This window comes from Gopherus evgoodei, chromosome 5 (genome assembly GCF_007399415.2).
Source record: "Gopherus evgoodei ecotype Sinaloan lineage chromosome 5, rGopEvg1_v1.p, whole genome shotgun sequence".
NCBI lineage: Eukaryota > Metazoa > Chordata > Testudines > Testudinidae > Gopherus > Gopherus evgoodei.
Genome location: NC_044326.1, coordinates 116,808,800 through 116,831,277, shown reverse-complemented (window position 1 = coordinate 116,831,277; position 22,478 = coordinate 116,808,800). Strand labels below are relative to the sequence as shown.

General features: G+C 40.8%; 1 protein-coding gene across 14 annotated transcripts in view; it reads right to left on the bottom strand.

Moving 5' to 3' along the window:
• Positions 1-22,478, bottom strand: part of ANK2 (ankyrin 2) — a 598,819-nt gene that overhangs the window by 358,646 nt on the left and 217,695 nt on the right. The gene's annotated exons all lie outside the window — the stretch shown is intronic.

The following is a 22,478-nucleotide window of genomic DNA, read 5'->3' as shown; positions in this document are numbered from 1 at the left end:
CCATCTAGATCTATTTAAATCTGTCTTATATTGATTAAGCTAAATTCATTTCTAGCCAGATTAAACTAAATTGATATAAATCAGGTAATTACATGTATACAGTGTTTCAAATTAATACACAATACAATCCTAGGGCTAGATAATGGACACTTGAAAAAGTCATGCCCAAGCTACTGTGTATAATGCTCTCTAATTTGCTACAACAGAGAAATGTGGAAAGCCAGCAATCCTTAAGAGACTTGGCCTTATATGAACCCAATTTCTCCCTAAATATCAAAAGAGAGCAACTCACTCCTTCTACCCGCGTCTTCTGTTTTAAAGTGGTAATCAAAACTAATTCAGATATCACCCAATAAAACACCATATGATCTAATTAATCACAAGAAATTATCTTGTTCATCATCTATATAGTGAGATTTGAGTTTACAAACTGCCCAGACACAGCTTCTTATCAATGGAGAGAGAACTCAGTTAATTAGAGAAAAATTAATCAGTCCTACTCATTAATACAATGGGCCCAAATCACAGTCTGATGCCAAACATGGAAATATGTGAGCTGATAGATACAAAATTATACACCTCCTATTTGCTTCCCCCAAGCGAGATTCCTCTGGCTGTTTTTGGCACTTGGACACCAATATAAAGAATGATCTTCTTCTTTCATGAAGATTATCATGGGGGTGGACTTTTGGAATGCCACTGATCGTTCACTGCAACATATCTAAACCTGCCTTGAAGATAGGCACTTAACCTCTGACCTGGAAAAATAGGACAAGTGTCAGGCAAGACTACAGAAAGAACAAATCTGGAAGGTACAGAGCCTGGGCTGAGTGGGTGGGTTAGGAATACAAATATGTTTGAGTGAGTAGGAGACAGGGGGACTAGGACAGATGGATTCCTACTTGGAGACATCTCCAGAGACAAAGAAATTTAATCTCTGAAAGAAACAGTATTGGGGAAAAGGTGGAAAATCGTTTTAAAAAGAAAATATGAGAAGAAACGTATTGTATAAGAGAACTTTTTATATAAAAAAAACCAACCCCAAAAGGCAACATTTATTGCTTTATAATCCTTCTCCTATGGAAGCAAATGGCAAAATTCCTGTTGACTTCAATGTGACCAGGATAGAGTCCCTTAGCTGAGGAAGATTGATGTCTTTTAGGGCCCAGGGTCACATCCATTTCACTGGACCATCAGACCTCGCCTGATAGATTCACCCTTGCTTTAGGATCTTCTAATGAGGTTCAAAAAGGAGCTAGAGGGGTTCAAAAGGGAACTAGATAGATTCACGGACGATATTAACCTATTAGCCAGGATGAGCAGGAATGGTGTCCCTAGTCTGTTTGCCAGAAGCTGGGATTGGGTGACAGGGCATGGATAACTTGATAACCTGGCTGTTCATTCCCTTTGGGGCACTTGCCATTGGCCACTGTCAGAGGACAGGATAATGGGCTTGAGGGGCCTTTGGTCTGACCCAGTACAGCCATTCTTATGTTCTAATGGACCCTACTACAGTGGAGGATAGTCACAGTGTCACACCCAGATTCACTCTCTGCCATGCCCTCTCTTTGTCCCTATGCCAAGAGGAATGGCGAGGAACAGAGGTTCAGGGCTCAGAGCCAGGCCAGGAGATGAATTCTCTGTTGGCTATCTGCAGACAGTTATTAGCCTCTTTGTGCCTCCTGTGTGGTGCAGAGGTACTGTATCTGAATAGAGCATTTGGGCTCCATCTGGTCAACATTGGACACTACATCTCTGTAGTGTTATTTGACAATATACACACAAGTAATCAGCATCTGTAACCATTTTCTATCAAAGTATGGGTTATAGATACTGGAAGAAGAATTTTCCTTCCTTCCAGATTTGTAGGGTGAACTGATTGGCTATCAGAGAGGACGAGCAAAGGAAAAAACCCAGCACAATAAGCTACCAATATATTCATGAACAGCCTCTCACTACAAGGAATTACATTAATCTTAGATCCAAATATAAGGGATGGCAAAATTCATTGCTCACTGGTTTAATTTCCTTTTTCTGTTTTGACCTGCCTGGGTTTGCATCACCTGAACGTTAATCTTGATATTATAAATCCAAAGCCAGACATTCAGAAGTAACACTCAGAATTATCAAGTAAGTTTGTATCAGTTTAGAAACATTTCGAAAATGTTTTCCAAAACTACAGCAACTAAAAGTTACATTTTTTGCTCAAAAAAGTTTGAATACTGCAAAATCTGTTATGGGGGCCCAAGAAGTACCTCAACGGGCCACATCAGGCCTGTGAGACAGTGTTGTTATTGTTTTGGGGTTGGGGAGGAGTGAGACAGTTGATATAACTGTTTTATTAAAAGCTTTTGGATAACTTCTGTGAAGAAAAGAGAAGGAACAACACTTCAGGGCATCAATGGCAGTTGGGAGTGAGCATTTGGGAAATGACTGGTTTTAAACAAACAATTTAATACTGGTACACAGTGATGATGATTGTGAAGCTTGGTTGAGGTGGAAGAGTCACAAGGTGGATATTTCCCTTACTGCTAAATAATGAACTACCATTGGCTGAGCCCTCAAGGGTTAACGCTCTCACTCTCGAAGGTACCAGGAATGGAGGGAGATATGTGTATTCCCCTTTAAGTATACTGCCTTGTTAATTAGATCAGCTTGCTGAGACTGCAGCTGCTGCCAGTAAAGCTCTGTTGTGTGTCCCCCCTGCTCTATGGACAATGGGTAAGTGGGGTGCAAGGGCGGGGACACCCTGACATTAGCCACCCTCTTCCTCCCATTCCCCTCACACAGCAAGCAGCAGTCTCAGGGAGCAGTTCCAAGGCAGAGGGCAGGAGAGGCACATGGCAGTGGGGGAGAGAGACAGCTGAACTGCAGGCAGCTGCTGCACAGGGAACTTAGGGGAACGGGGAGCTGATATGGGGGCTGCCAATCCACCCTGGTTCCAAGCCCCCACCAGCTAGCTGCAATGGGCTGCTCTTCCTGCAAGCAGTGGACAAAGCAGGCGGCTGCCAAACAACGTTAGAAGGGAGCACTGCACAACTTAATTGATCAGCAACATAACAAAACAACGTTAACCAGGATGACTTTAAGTGAGGAATTACTGTAGTGGATCCAACATAGAACAAAGATCCTCCCCTTTGAAGATAAGAGTTTTACATATTAATGAGTTAGGCCTCCCCGTTGGCCTGTGTAAGTAAACATTACCTCACACAGCTGCTCATAGACTGTTGTAAGAAGAATGAAGAGTGTCATTACCGGCCTACAGGTCTTCTACTCCGTAAGTGTAAACCTTAATAGGGTGCTTCAGTCTGCTACGTCTGTGTGTTCCCAGAGGACTTCTGACTTTTCACTTCATAAAATAAATATTTATCACAAAATAAGAGTATCAGCCCCCAAGTCACGAGGACTTAAAACCTGAGTTTATATTCCTCCCCCACTAAAAACCATAAAACTCCTTCTGATTCTCCATCATATTTGAGGTGAAATGATCCAGCAATCAGGACACTGAACAGCAAGTCAGGGGAACTGGTTTATATTCCTATCCCTGCCACACATTTGCTGTGTATCCTTGAGCAGGGCATTTAATTTCTCTCAGATTCAGTTCCTCCATCTGCAAGATGGGGACAATGACACATACCCAGCTGTGTAGACAAATCCTAGCTAGCCCTGTATTTACAAATACATAATATATTGGGCTTCAAGGAGTGCTGCAGACTAAAAGAGTATCCTGGGCTCTCTCTGAGACAACAGAAGTGTCTAAATGGTAAGGATGGGTACATTTGGCATTGACAGCTCTCATAGTCCTCCCAACTGTGCATAGTGATTAGAATAATAAAGGGCTTTTCTTTAAAATATATATATCTGAAAGCATTGCCCTAACAATCGTAAGAGCGCCACGAATTGTCATTGCTGACAAATTGAAAATACGATGAACCCATACACACATTTCTGATACTGTATTCAGTCTTGTGCCTGGAATGCAAAAACTTTTTCACACTCTTCTGGAAACTCACTCCATTTCAGAAACAGCTCATGTACACTACCAATAATGACCTGGATAATTAGGTCCCACTCCTGAGAAATGTTGAACACTGACCACTACCACTGAAGTCAATGGGAGTCGTAGGTGCTCAGCACAAAACAAGGTCAGTCTCTTATTTTGTAAATTAAGAGGAATAAAACTCTTTTAAGTAGCAACACCTCTCATGCTGCTATACTTCTTCATAGTAATATGGGTGAAGTACTGATCATTAAAGTATAAAACAAAGGGATTTAAATCCTGCTTTAAGTAGACATCTCAGTGCAGCCTTAACTATGGAGTTGCAACAGATATTATCGTAATACAAATGGAATGGCTTAATGCTGCTAATGCTTATTGCTCTCTCTTTTTTCAAACTACCATAAACATTAAACAAGAAAAGCAACAATAAGCAATATGTGAACATTATGCCAAGTTCTATTATACCAGTGATTAAGCCTACACTATTACACCCAATGTATTTCATATAAATGGTAAGTAATTATCTAATTAACATATAAATAGGTGTGCATAAATATAAATATATAATACACAGATTGCTGCACAGATCTTTACGTCTATAAAGATCTCAGCAGAAAAGAGTTGATGTAAGATTGGGGAAGGGGAAGCTGTGTCACAGAAAAAACAAAAGGTTCTTGGGATGCCACTGTCAGATGGTTGAGCCGCTACTCATTAATCCTGAGAGCAGGGCTTATCAGAGTCCTGCCCATCACCACCTGCTGTTGTGTGCATCTGAGGATGCACTGCACCTGCATAAGGGGAAGATGATTGATGGAAGAGTGAAAGCCCATGATAAAATCTGCACAAAATACTTTCATAGCAGCCTGATCTGTCAGGAGGGAGATTTTAGGCAGATTTCTTAAGATGAGTCAGGGCAAGAGATGAAGTAAAGGGAATCTTATTTTCAAAATCACATCTAAAGAACAAAGAGGAAACAACAGTGTTGCTGATAATTAAGTTATTGTTTGTAAATAAAATGTAACTGTGCCAAGATTTGTTTTTTCCCTTCTTGATTTCAGGTTATTTACCCTAAGAAGCTATTCCAAGATATACAGAAACAAGGCATGGTGGCTCAGATTTTTACAAGATATTTTTAGGTGGGGCTCCACTCAGGGTTGCAACACCGAACAGACTTAGGAGCCAAGGTTTCATTTTCAAGTGACTTAGGCACTTGGGCCCAGACCCTTAATCCAAAACCCTGATTTCAGTAGGAGTTAGGCATCTAAATATCGTTGAGGATCTGGACTCTAGAACCCTAAGTACTATTGACTTGCAATGAGACTTACGAGGCTATGTGCCTAAGTCACTTCTGAAAGTTAGACTTAGGCTCCTACGTCTGTTAAGTGTTGCAATACTGAGTGGCACAACACTTAAATATCTTTAAAAATCTGGGCCAAAGGACACAATTCTGAAACTTTACAGCTATTGAACTCCCAGTGGTTTCTGTGACATTTCTGCACAGAGGGCAGCTAAACAATGGTTTCTTTATTCAGGCAGTTAGTTACACGGACACATTTAACAATGTATAGAAACAATTTACTGAGTATTGAGAGGACTGATACACAGTTTTGTATGCACTGGACAAAGGTATCAAAAAATTGTGAGTATCCATTTGGGACTGTGATCCAAATGGAATCTTTACACTGACTGCAACAAACACTTATTCAGACCCTAAATCAATAAAAAAAAATGGCTCTTCCTTTGTTCTTTCAAAGATTTTGCAAGAGGAAAATTTTAATGTAAATAATAGGACTGTCAAGCAATTTAAAAAATTAATTGTGATTAATCATACTGTTAAACAATAATAGAATACCATTCAAATATTTTTGGATGTTTTCTACATTTTCAAATATATTGATTTCAATTACAATGCCGAATACAAAGTATACAGGGCTCACTTTATATTTATTTTTATTACAAATAGTTGCACTGTAAAAAAATAAAATGAATAGTATTTTACAATTCACCTAATACAAGTACAATAATGCAATCTCTTTATAATGAAAGTTGAATTTACAAATGTAGAATTATGTACAAAAAAACTGCATTCAAAAATAAAACAAATGTAAAACTTTAGAGCCTACAAGTCCACTCAGTCCTACTTCTTGTTTAACCAATCGCTTAAACAAGTTTGTTTACATTTGCAGGAGATAATACTGCCAGCTTCTTGTTTACAATGTCACCTGACAGTGAGAACAGGCATTTGCATGGCATTGCTATTGCCGGCATCACAAGATCTTTACATGCCAGGTGCACTAAACATTCATACATACCTTTATGCTTCAACCACCATTCCAGAGGACATGCATCCATGCTGATGATGGGTTCTGCTTGATAACGATCCAAAGCACTGAGGACTGATGCATGTTCATTTTCATCATCTGAGTAAGATGCTCCCTGCAGAAGGTTGATTTTCTTTTTTGGTGGTTCAGATTCTATAGTTTCTGTATCAGAGTGTTGCTCTTTTAACACTATTGAAAGCATGCTCCACACCTCATCCCTCTCCGATTTTGGAAGGCACTTCAGATTCTTAAACCTAGGTTTCAGTGCTGTAGCTATCTTTAGAAATCTCACATTGGTACCTTCTTTGCATTTTGTCAAATCTATAGTGAAAATGTTCTTAAAACGAACAACATGTGTTGGATCATCATTCGAGACTGCTGTAACATGAAATATATGGTAGAATGTGGGTGAAACAGAGCAGGAGACATACAGTTCTTGCCCAAGGAGTTCAGTCACTAAGAACTTATCACTTTTTTTTAACGAGCATCATCAGCATGCAGGCATGTCCTCTGGAATGGCGGCCAAAGCATGAAGGGGCATAAAATGTTTAGCATACTGGGAACGTAAATACCACGCAACGTTGGCTACAAAAGTGCCATGCAAATGCCTGTTGTCACTTTCAGGTGACACTGTAAAGTAAACAAACTTGTTTCTCTTAGCGATTGGCTGAACAAGAAGTAGGACTAAGTGGACTTATAGGCTCTAAAATGTTACAGTGTGTTGTTTTTGAGTTCAGTTATGTAACAATCTACATTTGTAAGTTGAATTTTCATGATAAAGAGATCGCACTACAGTACTTGTATGAGGTGAATTGAAAAATACTATTTATCATTTTTACAGCACAAATATTTGTAATAAAAATAATGTAAAGTGTGCAGTACATTTTGTATTCTGTGTTGTAATTTAAATCAATATATTTAAAAATGTAGAAAAATATCTAAAATATTTAATAAATTTCAATTACTGTTTAATAGTGCAATTAAAACCGCGATTAATCGTGATTTTTTTTTTAGTTAATTGCATGAGTTAACTGCAATTGACAGCCCTAATAAATAATATTCAGCAATTCTATCGGGGTATTTTTCATGTTCAGAGAATAAGCACATTAGCAGGATCAATGACAAAGGGCATTTTTTTGTTATTTGTAAATTAAATATGAGGCGGAGAATAGGCGGGTAGGAGTTTGGCTTTTTAGCCTCCCTTTGAATCATGGTAAAAGTCAGGACAGTGAATGTGGTGGTGAGTTTACTTCAAGAGGAAGTTTGCCACCAAATTTTCCTGCAAAAAATTGCTATCAGAGTCATCTGCCTAAAAGTGTTATTCATTTTTCAAAATATATTGGACAAGAATTAAAATATTTGTTTTTTTCAAACACCCCCCCACACACACAGCCTCCCTCCTCGCACCCCTCACCCCAAAACCAACCAGTTTTGCCATCAATGAGCTTTTGAATATTTCCCCACCATTCCTCTGAGTCCAGGCCCTACTTTACAGATGCCAGCCTTCTGACTTAAGACGACAAGACTAGATGACTCCTGGAGCCTGACAGTCCTGTTCCACACTAAGCTGCAATGAGATTTTTTAGGTTTGTCTTCATCCAACATTAGTATGCCCTGTCCCTGGCAACTGATCACTGTAATTTTTATGATCTACACTACTTTTCTATTAGCACAAGCATCAGAAAACTAGACACATTGCTTGTAATTACTCATGCACTAAACGGAGCGCACTATCTGCTTTTTGAAAGGGAATCGCTATGACAAATGAAGCTTTTCAAACACTTCTTGCAGTTATTATGTCCTCCAAATGTCCTTGAAACACCAAATCTAAGTTTTTATACTATGCTCATCTCCATGACTAGACTACCAAAAATCTCTAATGAAGATTTTCAGCAGTGCAAAATGCAACCTAAATTCAGCGTAATTTAGGTTCAGTTTTATTGTACGGTACAACAGCTACTGTAGCTCAATAATGCTGAATTGCTCCCAGGTTGAGGTCCTGTTTACGCTAGTGTCATAATTTTCAAATGTGGGTGAATAAAATTAGACACCTAAATCCACATTTAGACACCTAATTAAGTTACCTGATTGTAAGTGGTGCTACACAGTCACAGCTCTTCCCGACTTCAGTGGAGGTCAGGAGGTGCACCTCACCCCTGAAAACCAGGCCATATACTTAGGGGTATAAGTATTGGCCTATATGTATTATTGCCTTGGGCCATAAAAGAACCATTTCTGGTAAGCTGATTCCTCTGTTGATCAACACACTCGGCCATATCTAACCCCAGCTTTCTTCTAACTGTTTACGTTCAAACAACATTCACAATGTGCAATTTAAAATTGTGTTGCTGCCAGGTCACACAGATTAGTAATGCCTTCAAAGAGGAAAGTTCTCTTTCACCCTCACACGAGAGAGTCCTGCAGGCATGCTTTATCATGGACCATAGAGGGGAAACAGATCCCCAAGTCTTGGCAATGGCATAAAATCAAATACAAAACAAATCTTTGAAGATAGCTAGGCAGCTAAAAGTGAAGGGAGCTGTCTGAAATAATTTATTAGTCTACAGAAATCAATGAAAAAAAATCAGCCCTTCCCAGAAGATCTTTTCTTAATGCTCTTTGGCATAAATAATTCACCAGTATGTTGCGCCTCCAGACTTCACAAGGTAAACTCTACCCTTCAGACTGGGATGTGTCTTCAGTGCTGCAATCATACTATTCTAAAGGTTACCTGACATGCTTCAATAATATGTACTGGTATGTTTCTGCAGGTATCTGTGGTTTTGATGACAGTTGGTTTATGGCCCCTGGACTGACATTAGCTCAATTCACCAACGACCATGAATAGCCAATCAAGTGGTAATTACTGTTGTGTTAAAAGGCATTAATGAAATACCTGATATATCAATTACCAGTACAAGTTTTCCATATGAAAATTGCCTGTTGAAGGGTTAAACAGATGGTCTGGCCCAAGAAATGGATAGCTAAAGACCTCAAACCGAGACCTTAGCCTTATCTATACTGATATTTAGCCCCAGTTCAGCAATCAACGTAGCTGCAGTCATGCAAACCTTAACAGTAGACAAGAAAAGATGCAATTTGCACAGGTTGAACTTCTCCTTGGACTGAATCCCAAAGCCATGAAAGATAGAATCCGAAAACCACTGAAGTCAGTAAGTGTCTTCCATTTGCTTCCATGCTTTTTGGCTCATGCCATAAGGGGAATTTGTGGGTTAAGTACTCCGCTCCAGTGGACACTGGATATAGTTTCCTTGTGCAGACCAGCCACAGAAAGGTTGGGCTAATGCCCCCAGTCTACCTCAACTATCCCTGGGAATGACATTGCCAAAGGTTAGTGACTTTGGGTTAAGAGGTTTTCCAAGGGAAAAATACAGAGCACAGGCAAGAGAGAATAAGCAGGGTACTGAAAGCAAAAGGGACAAAGGCCAAGGGAGCTGTTTCTTGGCAATGGAAATGACTCAGTGGTGCATTACCTGGGATCTGTGTGTGTGGAACTGCCGTGTGCACTTCTGGCCACTTCTGTTCAAAGTTAACAGAATTTGTGAACATTTTGAAAATAAGTGACACTAAAAATGCCCTGAATCTATGTAATGAATTCCTGTCCTAGTGGGAAACAAGCCCAGTGCAGCACCCCAAAACCTGCTACCACTCGCCAAAGCAGTAACACCATTAACCTCAACCACATTTGAACTGGTGATAAACAGCTCCATATCCAATGATCAGTCTCAGCTATCCAGTCCCTTCATTTTCTGCTTTTATAAGTGTACACATATGAGAAACAGCACAAAGTGATAGTGCTGTGAACACAATATCTTTCAAGAATCTGCAAGGCCCCTGGGACTAACATAGATGAACGCTGTGAGGATGATCATCAAGGAGGGAGACCTACTATGCATTTAGCTGTAAAGGTGGAAGAGGGTAAGCTATATTTCATTTAGTAACAGAATTGTATTCTGCTGTAATAAATATTAATAATCCTTCCTTTCTCAGACCCTACATCTTACATATTTAGAGTGTTAAATTTTTGGGGCAGACTGTCTCTTACTATATGGGGAGGCAGTGTTGCCTAATGGATAGAAGACTAGACTGAGACCTATTCCCAGCTCTACTAATAGTCTGCTGAGTGACTTTGCACAAGTCACTTAATCTCTGTGCCTCAGTTTCACTGTCTGTAAAATGGGGAGAATGATATGGACATCCTTTGTAAAGTGCTTTGAAATCTACTGATGAAAAGTGCTATTCAAGAGTATTTTAGACATTGGTACAGCATCCAGCACAATGAAATTCCAGTCTCAGTTGGGATTACTATGCACTTCTGTAGTGTGTATAAATAAATAAATGAATAATGTTACAGATCATATTCTTAGACAGAAAAAAAGAAACAATTACATATGTATTTTCAAATTATTGTAATATTAAATGCGCTTCATATGTTCTTCCTGATGGATAATATGAAGTAGAATTTCCCTTCCCGGACACCAAAAAAATCTAACACTGGACCTGATCTCTTTCATTTTCATTCAGAAGTTAATTTCAAAACTCTTGGATCTGAAACCAGATGTTATCTAGAAATTTATCTCACTCTGCAGTGTTTCATTTCCTCGTGCTCCTTCATTAAATGGTACATAAATTTTGTCTGGGAGGTTAAAAAAAATTTTTTGTAAAAACATCAGCATAACATTTCACGTGTTTTCCTCCTCCTATAAAGAAAGTTTTTTTAAAATTTTATTTATGTATTGCATCATTTCATTAATCCCCAGAAAAGAACGGATGGAAGAATCTAAGCAAAGTTCCCAGTCCTAGAATGCTTACCTACGTGCATAGTCCATTCACCTTGTGCTATATAGGATCAAACCCAAACAGATGACGCTTCATTGACTCTTAAGAATGTTGACTTGTTTATACTGTTATACACATTGTGTATCTCAGTCACTTTAATTACAAGAAAAGATCAGCTTTCACTAATTACTTTTACTACTTTCCTTTAATGACTTTTTAAATTGGCCTTGTCTGGTGTTCGTTTGGATATAGCCACATTATTCAGAAGAGGTTTTCATTTTCAGCAGTAGTTTTGTGGGAGGGGGTTTCCCTTGACAATACTACAATCCAAACTTTATAATTTCTCCTCAGAGCTGTGTTTGGTTTGACACAGAGCATCCACTCCCCCCAGCAATGAGCTCCAGGAGGAGCTACATCTCAAGAACTCCAGGGAGTGAATCTGCTGTACTCCCTAGTAGGATGGTGCAGCATGCTCTTTCTGCAGCAAGGGCTTTCACCTTGTGGGGCACTTCCATGAAATAGTCTCTATCTTCCCTGGAGCATAGGGACTGGTACTGAGAGCTCCTTAGCACTGAAACCTCTATAGAAGTGCCTAGTGCATTGTGGGAGCTACCAGAAACAATTAATACATATCAAAATAATAATAGTACCAGCACTTTGCACAGGGAGTCCAAGGCCAGAGGCGAAGTATTGTGCCAGCCCTCCCCAAGCAAAGGCCTGTACCCAAAGGCCTGTACCCAAGCAAAGGCCAAGCCCCATTCAGTCCTACACTGTATGAATGGAAGTTACATTTCCCATACAGTAACCTGTTGCAGATATTCCCATCAACTGAATGGGAGGCCTGTTTTCTGTAACTGGGGCATTAAGCTTTTTGACAAAGCAGTGACCTTTAGAGTAGGAACAGAATGTATTTCCAATCTTTGCTTACTCTCTTGCTTATTTTGAGAAGGCTGTAGTCATTGGAGTGTCATCAATTTGAGTAAAACAGTTAAAGCTCTGATGGAAAAGCCAGCTCATAAAGCCTCTTTCATCAGTGTTTCAAAGCTACTGAGTATGAATCACATCTGGATTGGAGATGATCTATGCATTCCAGCGTTTCCGATTCCCAATCTTTAACATGTTCAATTTTAATATTTTATAATATATACGTATGTATCAAAATGGGACCAGATCCCCTGTTGGTGTAAATTGGCAAAGTCCCCACTGACTCTAATGCAGTTACAATGATTTACCCAGCTGAAGATTTAGTCCTTTGTGGTTGGCTGGTTGGTTAGTTAGATAGTTGCCTAGACAAAAAAAATACATGGACAGATACGCAGATAGAAGTATATTATAACTACATATATACCTACACAGAGAGAGCGCACTTGATTTTCCTCATTTACACTATTTTTACATTAACGTAACTCCTTTGATTCATATCAGTATAAGTAACAGGGCAATCAGTCCAATCTTAATAATAGTTTCCATGATAAAGTACTATAATACTAAACCAGGTGTGGCCAAACCAGGGCTCGCAGAGCTTGAGGCTTCACTCTGCTAGGGGTGGGAAGGGGAGGGACGACACTGGGGGAGAGGAGGGAAGAGCGAGCAATTGCGGCTCCAGCCCCATGGTGGGGCAGCAAGGCTCAGGGCTTCACCCTGCAGCAGGTTTTGCCGGCGCTTGTGGCTTCACCCTCGATGGGGGGCCACGGCTCAGGGCTTCATCCCCATTGGAGGGCAAGTCGAAGCTCAGGACTTCTGCCCTATGGGTGTGAGCTGGTGCTTCAGCCCTGCAGGAGACAGCAACCTAGTGCTCATGGCTCCAGCCCTGCAGGCTGAGGGGAGCTGCTGGGGGCTTCAGCCCCACAGGAGGAGGCAACCTGGTGCTGGGGCTTCAGCCCTGCAAGTTGTGCCTAGGCTCCAGCTTCAGCAGCACATGCTTAGTATAACAGGAAATTGTGACATTGTAGTGCAGTGCAGACCTCTCGTGCTATGATGTCCTTGCATTTGCGGCACACTACAAGCTGTGTTTACTGTTCATAAGTCGCAGCTGAATAGTTTTAGATTGAAGTGTTAACCCTATGTTAATTTTGTGGAGAACAATGATATCTTCAAACTGTAAAAGTGCAAGTATGAAGAAGAAAACCAAAAAGTTTTCAGCCAGAATGGGAGGAAGATTTTGCATTCACTAGCAAAGATGGCAAACCCCTGTGCCTTATCTGCAATGCATTGCTCTCTCACTACAAAACGAGCAACTTGAAATGTCACTACAAAACGAATCACAATGACAACTTTTCCGCTAAATACTCTCCTATCAGAATTAAGGAAAAACAAGCTAACAACATTAAAATTACACCTCAACAGTCAACAGACACTACTTTTGGCATTCATTAAGGAACCTATCAACGACTGAAACTAGTTTTGTTATGGCATGGAATATCACTCATGCAACACGTTCGTATTCTGATGGAGAATTTGTAACGAAGAATATTTCAGAAGTGGTTGCAATTTTAGATCCAACTAACACAAAATTTCAACAACTAATACAGCAAATTCTAATTTTGCACCACACTAGGGAGAGAGGGATCTCCCAGATCAGTGCTGATGTTGCAAGCAATATGCAAAACGATCTAAAAGAATTCTCCAGCATTACAGAAACATCTGCTGTAGAAATGGAACTATTGGAACTCCACAAAGACCAGGCTTTAAAGACGTTGCATAAATCACAGTCTTCAATCGAGTTCTGGAAGCAAGTGCCAGGAATGAAGTATTCTCAACTCAAAAAGACTAGCGTGCAACTCATTTCAATTTTTGGCCCAATATACTGCTGTGAATTGCCATACTCCATGATGAAGTTTGTAAAATCAAAACATCATGCAGGCCTTACAAATCAGCATCAGACCAAGCTCCCCTGTACTGCCTCAACAACATATCAACCAGATTTCCAAAGACTTACGACCAGGATGGAGACCCACAAAGCCTCTAGCTCTAGCAGTAATTAGCTGTAATACAATAAGTAGGATATTATTTTTTAAAAATGCATGTGTAAAGGATGTTTGTGTCTTGCAGCTCTCGAAATTCTGAAGATTATCGTATGTGACTCAGAGCGTCAGTAAATTTGGCCACCCCTGCTATAAACTCATGATACTTTAATCCATATTCTGGGGTCTGTTCTTCCTTTGACAGAGGCTAGTAGTATTTGCAGCACGTAACTGTAAAGGGAATAACAGATCCTTTTGAATACAACTTAACGACATGAGAGCAATTTTTTAAATATAATAGGCAATCACCAAAAAGACCAGAATCATTTCTGTAGAAAAGAATATAAATTCACTATATTTTTCTAGCCTTCTCTTACACTTATGTATTTAAGAATGATTTGAGGCAGTAAAGTACAGTGTTGATATGGGTTAACTATATTTTGAACATTGTTCCACCACATCTTTCAGGTTATCACAGTGAACAGACTGTATTTAACACAAAAAACACAAGTTTACATGATTCTGTAGATTCAGAGCAATACAGTACAAAATTCACACAGGAGGTTTATTCAGATCCAACAATTACAGCACCGTATATAAGAATATGTCATGCAAGACTATTTATGCTATTCATTGCTCAAAGGATACTTTGAGCAACTTACCATGTGGTAGAACCTATATGGTGTTTAATCGAGACAAATCATTTCAAACCACAATTACGGCAATTTATTCAGCTGTTTCCCCCAGAGCCTAAATTGCAAACATAGACCCTCTCTCTAGAGAGCACTTCACACTGAGACTGAATGTTTAAATGTTTGTGTATGCTCACATGTGCACATCAGCTAAATTGCAGAGCAAATATAACAAACACAGATTACTTACCTGTATGTAAGTATAGTGGCTAGCCAGCTGGATGCAGCAATACAAAAGGTGAGAGAATTCATACAAGCATCCATTATGGTTTAAATCAGCCTGACCAAATTACTTTATCGTTGTTCTGAAGGACTGTTTTTGTATTTCCAGAAGTTTATGAGGCGGCATCTATCATTTTCTGGACAATGTTCAGGCAACTGGCTTAAAATACAAGTCGGCAATGCCATATTTTTTAATAAATACATAAACAGAACTACATTTTCACACTCTCAAGTTGTATGGGCAAAGGGGAAAATGGACATGCGAACTGGGTATTTGCGTTTCTAACTCTAAGATTTGTATGTGACAGTGTGGGCTATGTCAATAAACTTAAGTGTTGTCCATGCAGTTCAGGAGCTGGTATATACCTGAAAAATTGGTCTATTGTGTGGAGGTCGTTTCTGGCAGCATTCTGATGTTTGTGAACAGTGACAGAGTGCCCTATGGTCTATAACATGCATTCAAGCAGTAAACAGTAGGACGTTTCAATTGCACTTGAAACAACACACACAGTTCAGAAGCAGTCACAATGACTTCAAATCTAGATCTAAACAACCTCTGTTCACCAAGACCAGAAACATTTTTAGTTTGCAAAGACAGGAAAATATCTAATTGCAGCAGTTTAACCTGAAGGTAATAGCTCTCACTCCTCCTTGTCCCAAGCTTCCCTCTGCTCCTCTCACCCTGTAAGGTCCGGGGTTCCTTATTTTTACCTTAAACATTTGTCTACTATACATAGTGACCAGATGTCCCATTTTTAAAGGGACAGTCCCGTTTTTGGGGACTTTTTCTTATATAGGCACCTATTATCCCTCACCCCCGTCCCGTTTTTTCACAGTTGCTGTCTGGTCACCCTAACTATACATGTCATATGTCAATTCATGCACTGGCAAGTTTACATATAGCCACAAACTTCACCTTATGGTCAGCACACCCTCCCCAAGTAGCGATTGGGGGGTGGGGCAGGTCACAGAGCTGCACAAAACTTGGCAGCTTGATGGGGGTACTGGAGAGTATGTAGAGGTTGGTAGGGTGAGACTAGGGTGTATAGGTAACTGGATGCTGAGTGGGGGCTGTCTGGGGAGCAAAATAGGTACAAGTATTTGGGGCTATCTAGGTGGGTGGATTGTCTAAGGCTAAGTCTACACTTATGGTGGCAGGTAAGAGTACAGGCACCAGCCACATTGCTACATGCCACAGTGAAAGGCATGTTGCATCCACACGTCATTGTGGTGTGTAGCTACACATGGTAGTGAAAGATTCCGGCAATAGAGAGGCAGCAAGGAAAGCCATGTCTCACTCGCTACACTATTTTTTTATACTCATGTTAGCTGGCCACATTTACATCTATTTTAAGGCCACTTCACAATGCTGCAGTGGTATTAATGGGCCTTGGTATAAATGAGAACCAAGCCCACTGTATACAGGGATTTATATTTTTATACAAAGATTTGCAATAGGTACCTAAAATGAGGTGTACTATAACTAGAGGTGAGCCTGATGTGCGAAGTCCAAATCTTGATCAAACAGCCCAGGAGTATTTTGGTTTTGTTTTCAGTTCATCTCTAGCAATAACTGTAGAGGAGTGGGTTTGTAATTAACGTAAGGTAATGTAAGATGTTCTTAATAAAGTCACAAAAGGGAAAGTGTTCCCTACCATAAGCTCTTCATCAGCTTTGTGATCTAGCAGTGAAATCAAGAGACTAGAGATCAGGGCTCCTCAGTTTTATTACCAGCTCTGCCAGAGCCTCACACATGACCTGTGGAAAAATCTTTTTACCTAAATGTGCCTCAGCTTCTCCTTCTTTAAAACAAGGTTAACAGAGTGTTGGAGGATTGACTGTAAAGAACTTGGAGATCATTGAATGCAAGCCACCACTTAAGCTTATGTAAACATTCATTGAACTCTGTCACTGTTTGATTTTACTTAAACTATTTTCTCCTCTCAGGTCCACATGGCAGATGATCTCAGCCAATATTCTGCTCTCCTTTCATGCACAGAATTCCAACTGGATCAAGCAGTGAGAATAGGATACCACAGTTGAGCTCAACTGCTCTGTGGAACAGACAGGAGAATTTTACTCTGTCCTAAGCATAACATCCCTAGACTGAAAATCAAAAGCTAATAATAGCTTTCAGATGCTACATTAAATACTAAATTAAAATTAAAATATAGTTCACTTTTAACCCCTTCGTGTACATACCTACCTGCCAGGAATGTACCAGACTTGACTACAATTTCTATTTTTGTTGATTTCCATTATTAAACTACCCACAGTATGTAGTAATTAATAGAGGCCTTTATGATCATCAATTTCACTGTTGTAATGGGTGAATGTCCTTAGTGCCTACTGAGATAAACATAACACACTCCTCATATTTTGTTTCTATCTGCTAAAAACAGCAATTAAACCTGGAAAAAAAATATGACCGAAATGAAATTGTGACCACGCAGTTAATTTCATACTAAGAATCTAATATACTGTAAAGCTTGTCGGAGGACACAAGACTGAAGCCAGATTCCAATCTTAGTAACAGCACTGTAAACACGGAACTCAATTCTCCTTTTGCTTACATCTATGAAAAGTGGGAGCCATTGAAGCCAATGGAAGTACAGGTCTGAGAAACTGGTATGAGAGGATAAATCGACCCACTGAGTACAAGAATGCACTTTTATTACCAGAATTGTTCGTGAACACACTAGACTGGTGAGTTGTCTTACAATTAGAGCTACTAGATTTGGCTTGGTTTTAGTATAAGCGATTTTAGCCACTCTAATGTGGATGAGAAAAATAAATGATTTATTTAACATAATTGTTCTTCACGAGCTTCTTCTGCACTTTTACATTTGCAGTAAAATCCTGCATTCCATTGAGATTAGCAGAGGTTACTCTCTCCTAGGATGGTGAGATGCGGGTAGGATTAAACTATCCAGGCAAGAGCCTATCTGTTGGTGCAAACAGGGCCGGCTTTAGGAATTGCGGGGCCCAATTCGAACATTTTCGGCGGGGCCCTGGCAGGGATGGCTAAAAAAAAAAAAGTGTAAAAAAAAGCCTTTAATTTCTTCCATGTATTATTTACTTTCCATAACTATATAAATAATACAATTATATATTATGTACATTGCATCATATATGCTGTTGATTGCTTATTAATGACCGCCATTTCACATGTGTGGGTCCCTGCCACTCCTTGAGGGTGTGCACATGTGTGGGTCCCAGCTGCTCCCTGCCCCCCGCATTGAAGCAGGTGTGCAGGGTTACTGCCCGGGGCACTGCAGGCAGCAGTGGACATGGGGCTGGTTGGAGGCAGGGCAGGGGCTGACTGGAGGTAGGGGCTAGCTGCAGGCAGGGCAAGGTGCGCGGGGCTGGGGAGACAGGGGGGTATGGGGTGGGCTGGCTTCAGGCAGGGCGCAGGGGGATGCAGCAGGGGTTGGGAGGGCTGGAGATAGAGGAGTGTGGAACTGGCTGCTTCAGGCAGGGGAGTGCAGTGGGGTTGACTGGAGACAGGGCAGGGGGGTTGAGGCTGGGTGTGGGCAGGGTGTGCAGGGCTGGTGCGGGCAGGGCTGTGGTGGGGGGCTGGCTGGCTTTGGGCAGGGCCACAGGGCTGTGTGGCAGGGATTGGCTGGAGACAGGACAGAGGTTTTGACAGGGGCTGGCTGTGGGCACGGGGTGCAGAGCTGGTTGCGGGCAGGGGGGGCAGGGCTGGTGAGGGCAGGGCAGGGCAGCGGGTGCAGCAGAGGCAGCTGGAGCCCTGGCCCTTTAAATAGCCCCCAAGCCTCCCGCTATCCCAGGGCTCTGGGGGTTATTTAAAAGGCCCAGGGCTCCCCTGTTTCTACCCCGCCCCGGACCTTTTAAATAGCCGCGGGAGCCCAGGAGAATACATGGGGGTGGCGGGGCTCTGGCGGCTGTTTAAAGGATGGGGTGGCAGAGGCAGCTGAAGCCCCAGCCCTTTAAACAGCCCTCGGAGCCCCCCGCTATCCCAAGGCTTTGGGGGCTATTTAAAGGGCCGGGAGAGCGGGGCTGCGGGGCAGCTTGCCGCGCTCCGGCCACGGCTCCAGCCAGGAGAGTGGGGCTGCGGGGCAGCTTGCCGCGCTCTGGCTGGGGCTCCAGCCAGGAGAGCGAGGCTGTGGGGCAGCCGCGCTCCCGACGGCGCTTTGGTCAGGGGAGCGGGGCCATGGAAGACCCCGGAGCAGACCTCAGCGGGTGTAAGTAAAAAAAATTTAAAAGGCACCTAAGGCGCGGGGCCCGATTCCCGGTAATTGGCTGAATCAGCCTAAAGCCGGCCCTGGGTGCAAAGAGTAGTGTTGACCCTGTCCATTTCCAAGAACAATGGCAGAGATTGGGAGATAGAATTAACTGAAGAAGGCTGGATGGGCAGAGCTAAGCAAAATAAAAGCTACAAACTTAGAACAAACAAATGGCAGCAGATGGGAACTATTATTTTAGAAATCTCCATATTGATTTTACAAAAAGACTGCCCACTGGTTAAAAATTTACTTCTGATGGCACTCACAACAGAATTTTCCTCTGAATTTGGCAGAGGGATAAATAAAGTAATTTACAAAACTAATACAGGTAAGTGTTTAAACAGCACATTTATAGTCATTAACACTGAACAGCCTGTAAGTATAATTCAACCTCTGCAAACTAGTCTAGAATGTTTGCAAGCACAGACCTGCAGGAGATATTTAATATGAAAAAGGGCAAATGCGAAACTATTGGCTAAGATTAAAATAGGGTGAAAGATTCAGGTTTAGAAAAACAAACACACTGATCACATCAGGCTAGCTTCAAATAAACAAATAACCAATTTTTGATGTAACAAACTGCAAAAGCCATTCTCTCAGAACTCCCAGAGCCTTGCATGTAGATCTGCCATGCAAATGCCAGACTTTGTGTCATCACTATTGATTTGTCCTTTTAAGTAATATAAAGCCAATCTGCAAAGTAATTAATTCCCTATCCTACACTACACCTACTTTAAAAAAACCCACATACCAACAATTAATATTTTTTTTAATTTATGCTATAGTGGAGCCTAGATGCTGCAGCTGAGATTGGGTCTTCATTGTGCCTGACAACTACAAGAAGCAGTCCCTAAAGTTAAATCACTCTTGAAGAACAAGTGATGCAACTGTTCAGAGTGGGAGTCTTTACTAAAGTGAGACAGACCATTTCTTCATCCATCAATGACACATTTTATATGTTTTATGATCACCAGTTTAATAAAAATCTGTGGGTTTTAGAAACCCTCTTGCCATCTGCGATTGTATTACTGGAAACAGGAACAAGTTAACTTGCCACAAAGACCACCACAGGCTTTTCCCAACAGAGAAGTGTTACAATTAAAAAAAGAAAAAAGAAAAAAAAACTCATTTCCCAAGACAATAATGTACTATATTAAGAAATTAACTTCATAGCATTCTACAACTCATGGCCCATGCCAGGCATACTCCAATGAAGCAAGTGGGAGTTTGAGACCTCCAGAAAGTGCTCACCATAGCCCTCAGTACCTTCCAGAAAGTGCTCACAATGCCACAGGATGACACCCCAGGAGCTACTAGAGCAATTACAGGAATTAATCAGCGCTATGGCACCGTAAAGGTTGGGTGCTGCAACAGGCACCAGGTGTGCATGTCCAATGACAACAGGTGCTGCTCCACGTATGTTGCTCCAAAGTGCTGGCTTTACATTAAGAATCATCCCACTGTGCTGAACAGCAGCTATACAGTTCATGCTGCCCCTATGCCACCATTCTAATACATCCCATCTTTCTCTGATATAAGCTTTTGTCTTCAGCTAATTCTTAGCGTTAATATTTTCTTCTAGGCAGAGTAAAAAAAATCAAAAATCTATTTAGTCACTTTGAATGTGTAAAATATTTTTTTTTAATTCACCTAGAAATTTAGGCCTTAATCCTGCAGACTAAGCCATGCAGTTGGATTCCTGAGTTTATGAGGAGGCCCAGGGACTTTAGCAAGACTCCAGGCAGCCATGAAGATCCACCTGCATGGATCTGACTGGATTCCGGAGTCCTAGCAATGTATCCCCAGAGTCTACAAAGGAATCTTCATGTGCTGAGCCATACTGCCACATGTAGACTTCACATGGAAGGAAGCGTCCAGGATGCAGGCAGGCCCCTTTGCAGGCTTGAAGCCTCAATGTCTAATGCACGCAAGTCATTGTTATAATATGTACAAGGAAAGTTACCAAGAAGATGAGGCTTAAAGATTTTGTTGTACTTGAACTGAAATAGCTTCAATTGTTCTTTTAAAATTATTAAAAGATTTTAAAGAGCTTTGTGACCACTTACTATATTTCTGAAAGATGTAAATATATTAGCCCTTGGGAGACTCTGGATTTTTTTTTAAATAAATACACACATTTTGATGCATTCATTTGGCTAGCAGCAAACTGGAATATATTAGCATTCTAGGGACAAGAAGTGTCTGACACAATTAGATTTAAAAACAACCTAAAAGATGTGTAACTCATAAAAATTAGAGATGGAAAAGACCTAACTATATTATTAGATCTTCTAGCCCAGCTCTTCACCAATGCAAGGCTGATCCCAGTTCCTCTAATAATAATGTCTAATATAATTGCACTTGATTACCTGGTTTCTACATGTACATACCCATAGAAGCTTTATACACATACGCATAGATAAAGGTCCTTTGAAAATCTGGCCCTAAAATTTAGAGTTAAGATGAGGCAAAAAAGCTAAAACCCAACATGCTATATAAAATTCCTCACTGTGTGGAGACTCAGACAATATTCCAGGCACAGTGGAATGGGGTGGGGACGTTTCAGCCTTCTCTCCATTTTCTTGCTTTGGCTGGATCATGTCACATACTTGCAGTTATTCAAACACAGGCTTCTTTGTGAGATATAAAGGTACATATCATATTTATCATCTATAAGGACACTTCCTTTACCAGTTCAAACTCCTTCTTCTAAAGTCCTGCATTAATTAGTCTCTGTTATACCCATCATATATGACCAGATTTCAAAAAAATACAGTGGTTTATTTCCCCAGAACACAACGTTATAACAGTACAAAGTCTATACAAGTTTCAAAAAGGCAATTGCAAAATATATTAGTGAATATTCAGTGCAAGCTGTTTTTAAGGGCTAGATTCTGCCTCACTTTGAGCAATATCTTACCAGATGGGTTGTCCAATTTAAATCAGACTACTTGGAGGATAAGATGTTACTCAATGGGAGGCAGAGTCTAGCCCTTAATAAATAAAACATGGGTGGGTGGCTGAGATAAGTCTTTGCCTTACCTGCCATTTTACATTTTGCAGGATCATCTACACTCTTTCCCATTAAAAGAAAGAGAAAAGAAAAATAATCAAGAGCAATTCGTTTATTTAATCAATGGTCTTAATTGTAACAGGACATTACTTCAAGTCAGGGTTTCAACGGTTGGGGACTGGAAGCTGTAAAAAATAAATCAGTCTCACTAGAGACAGAG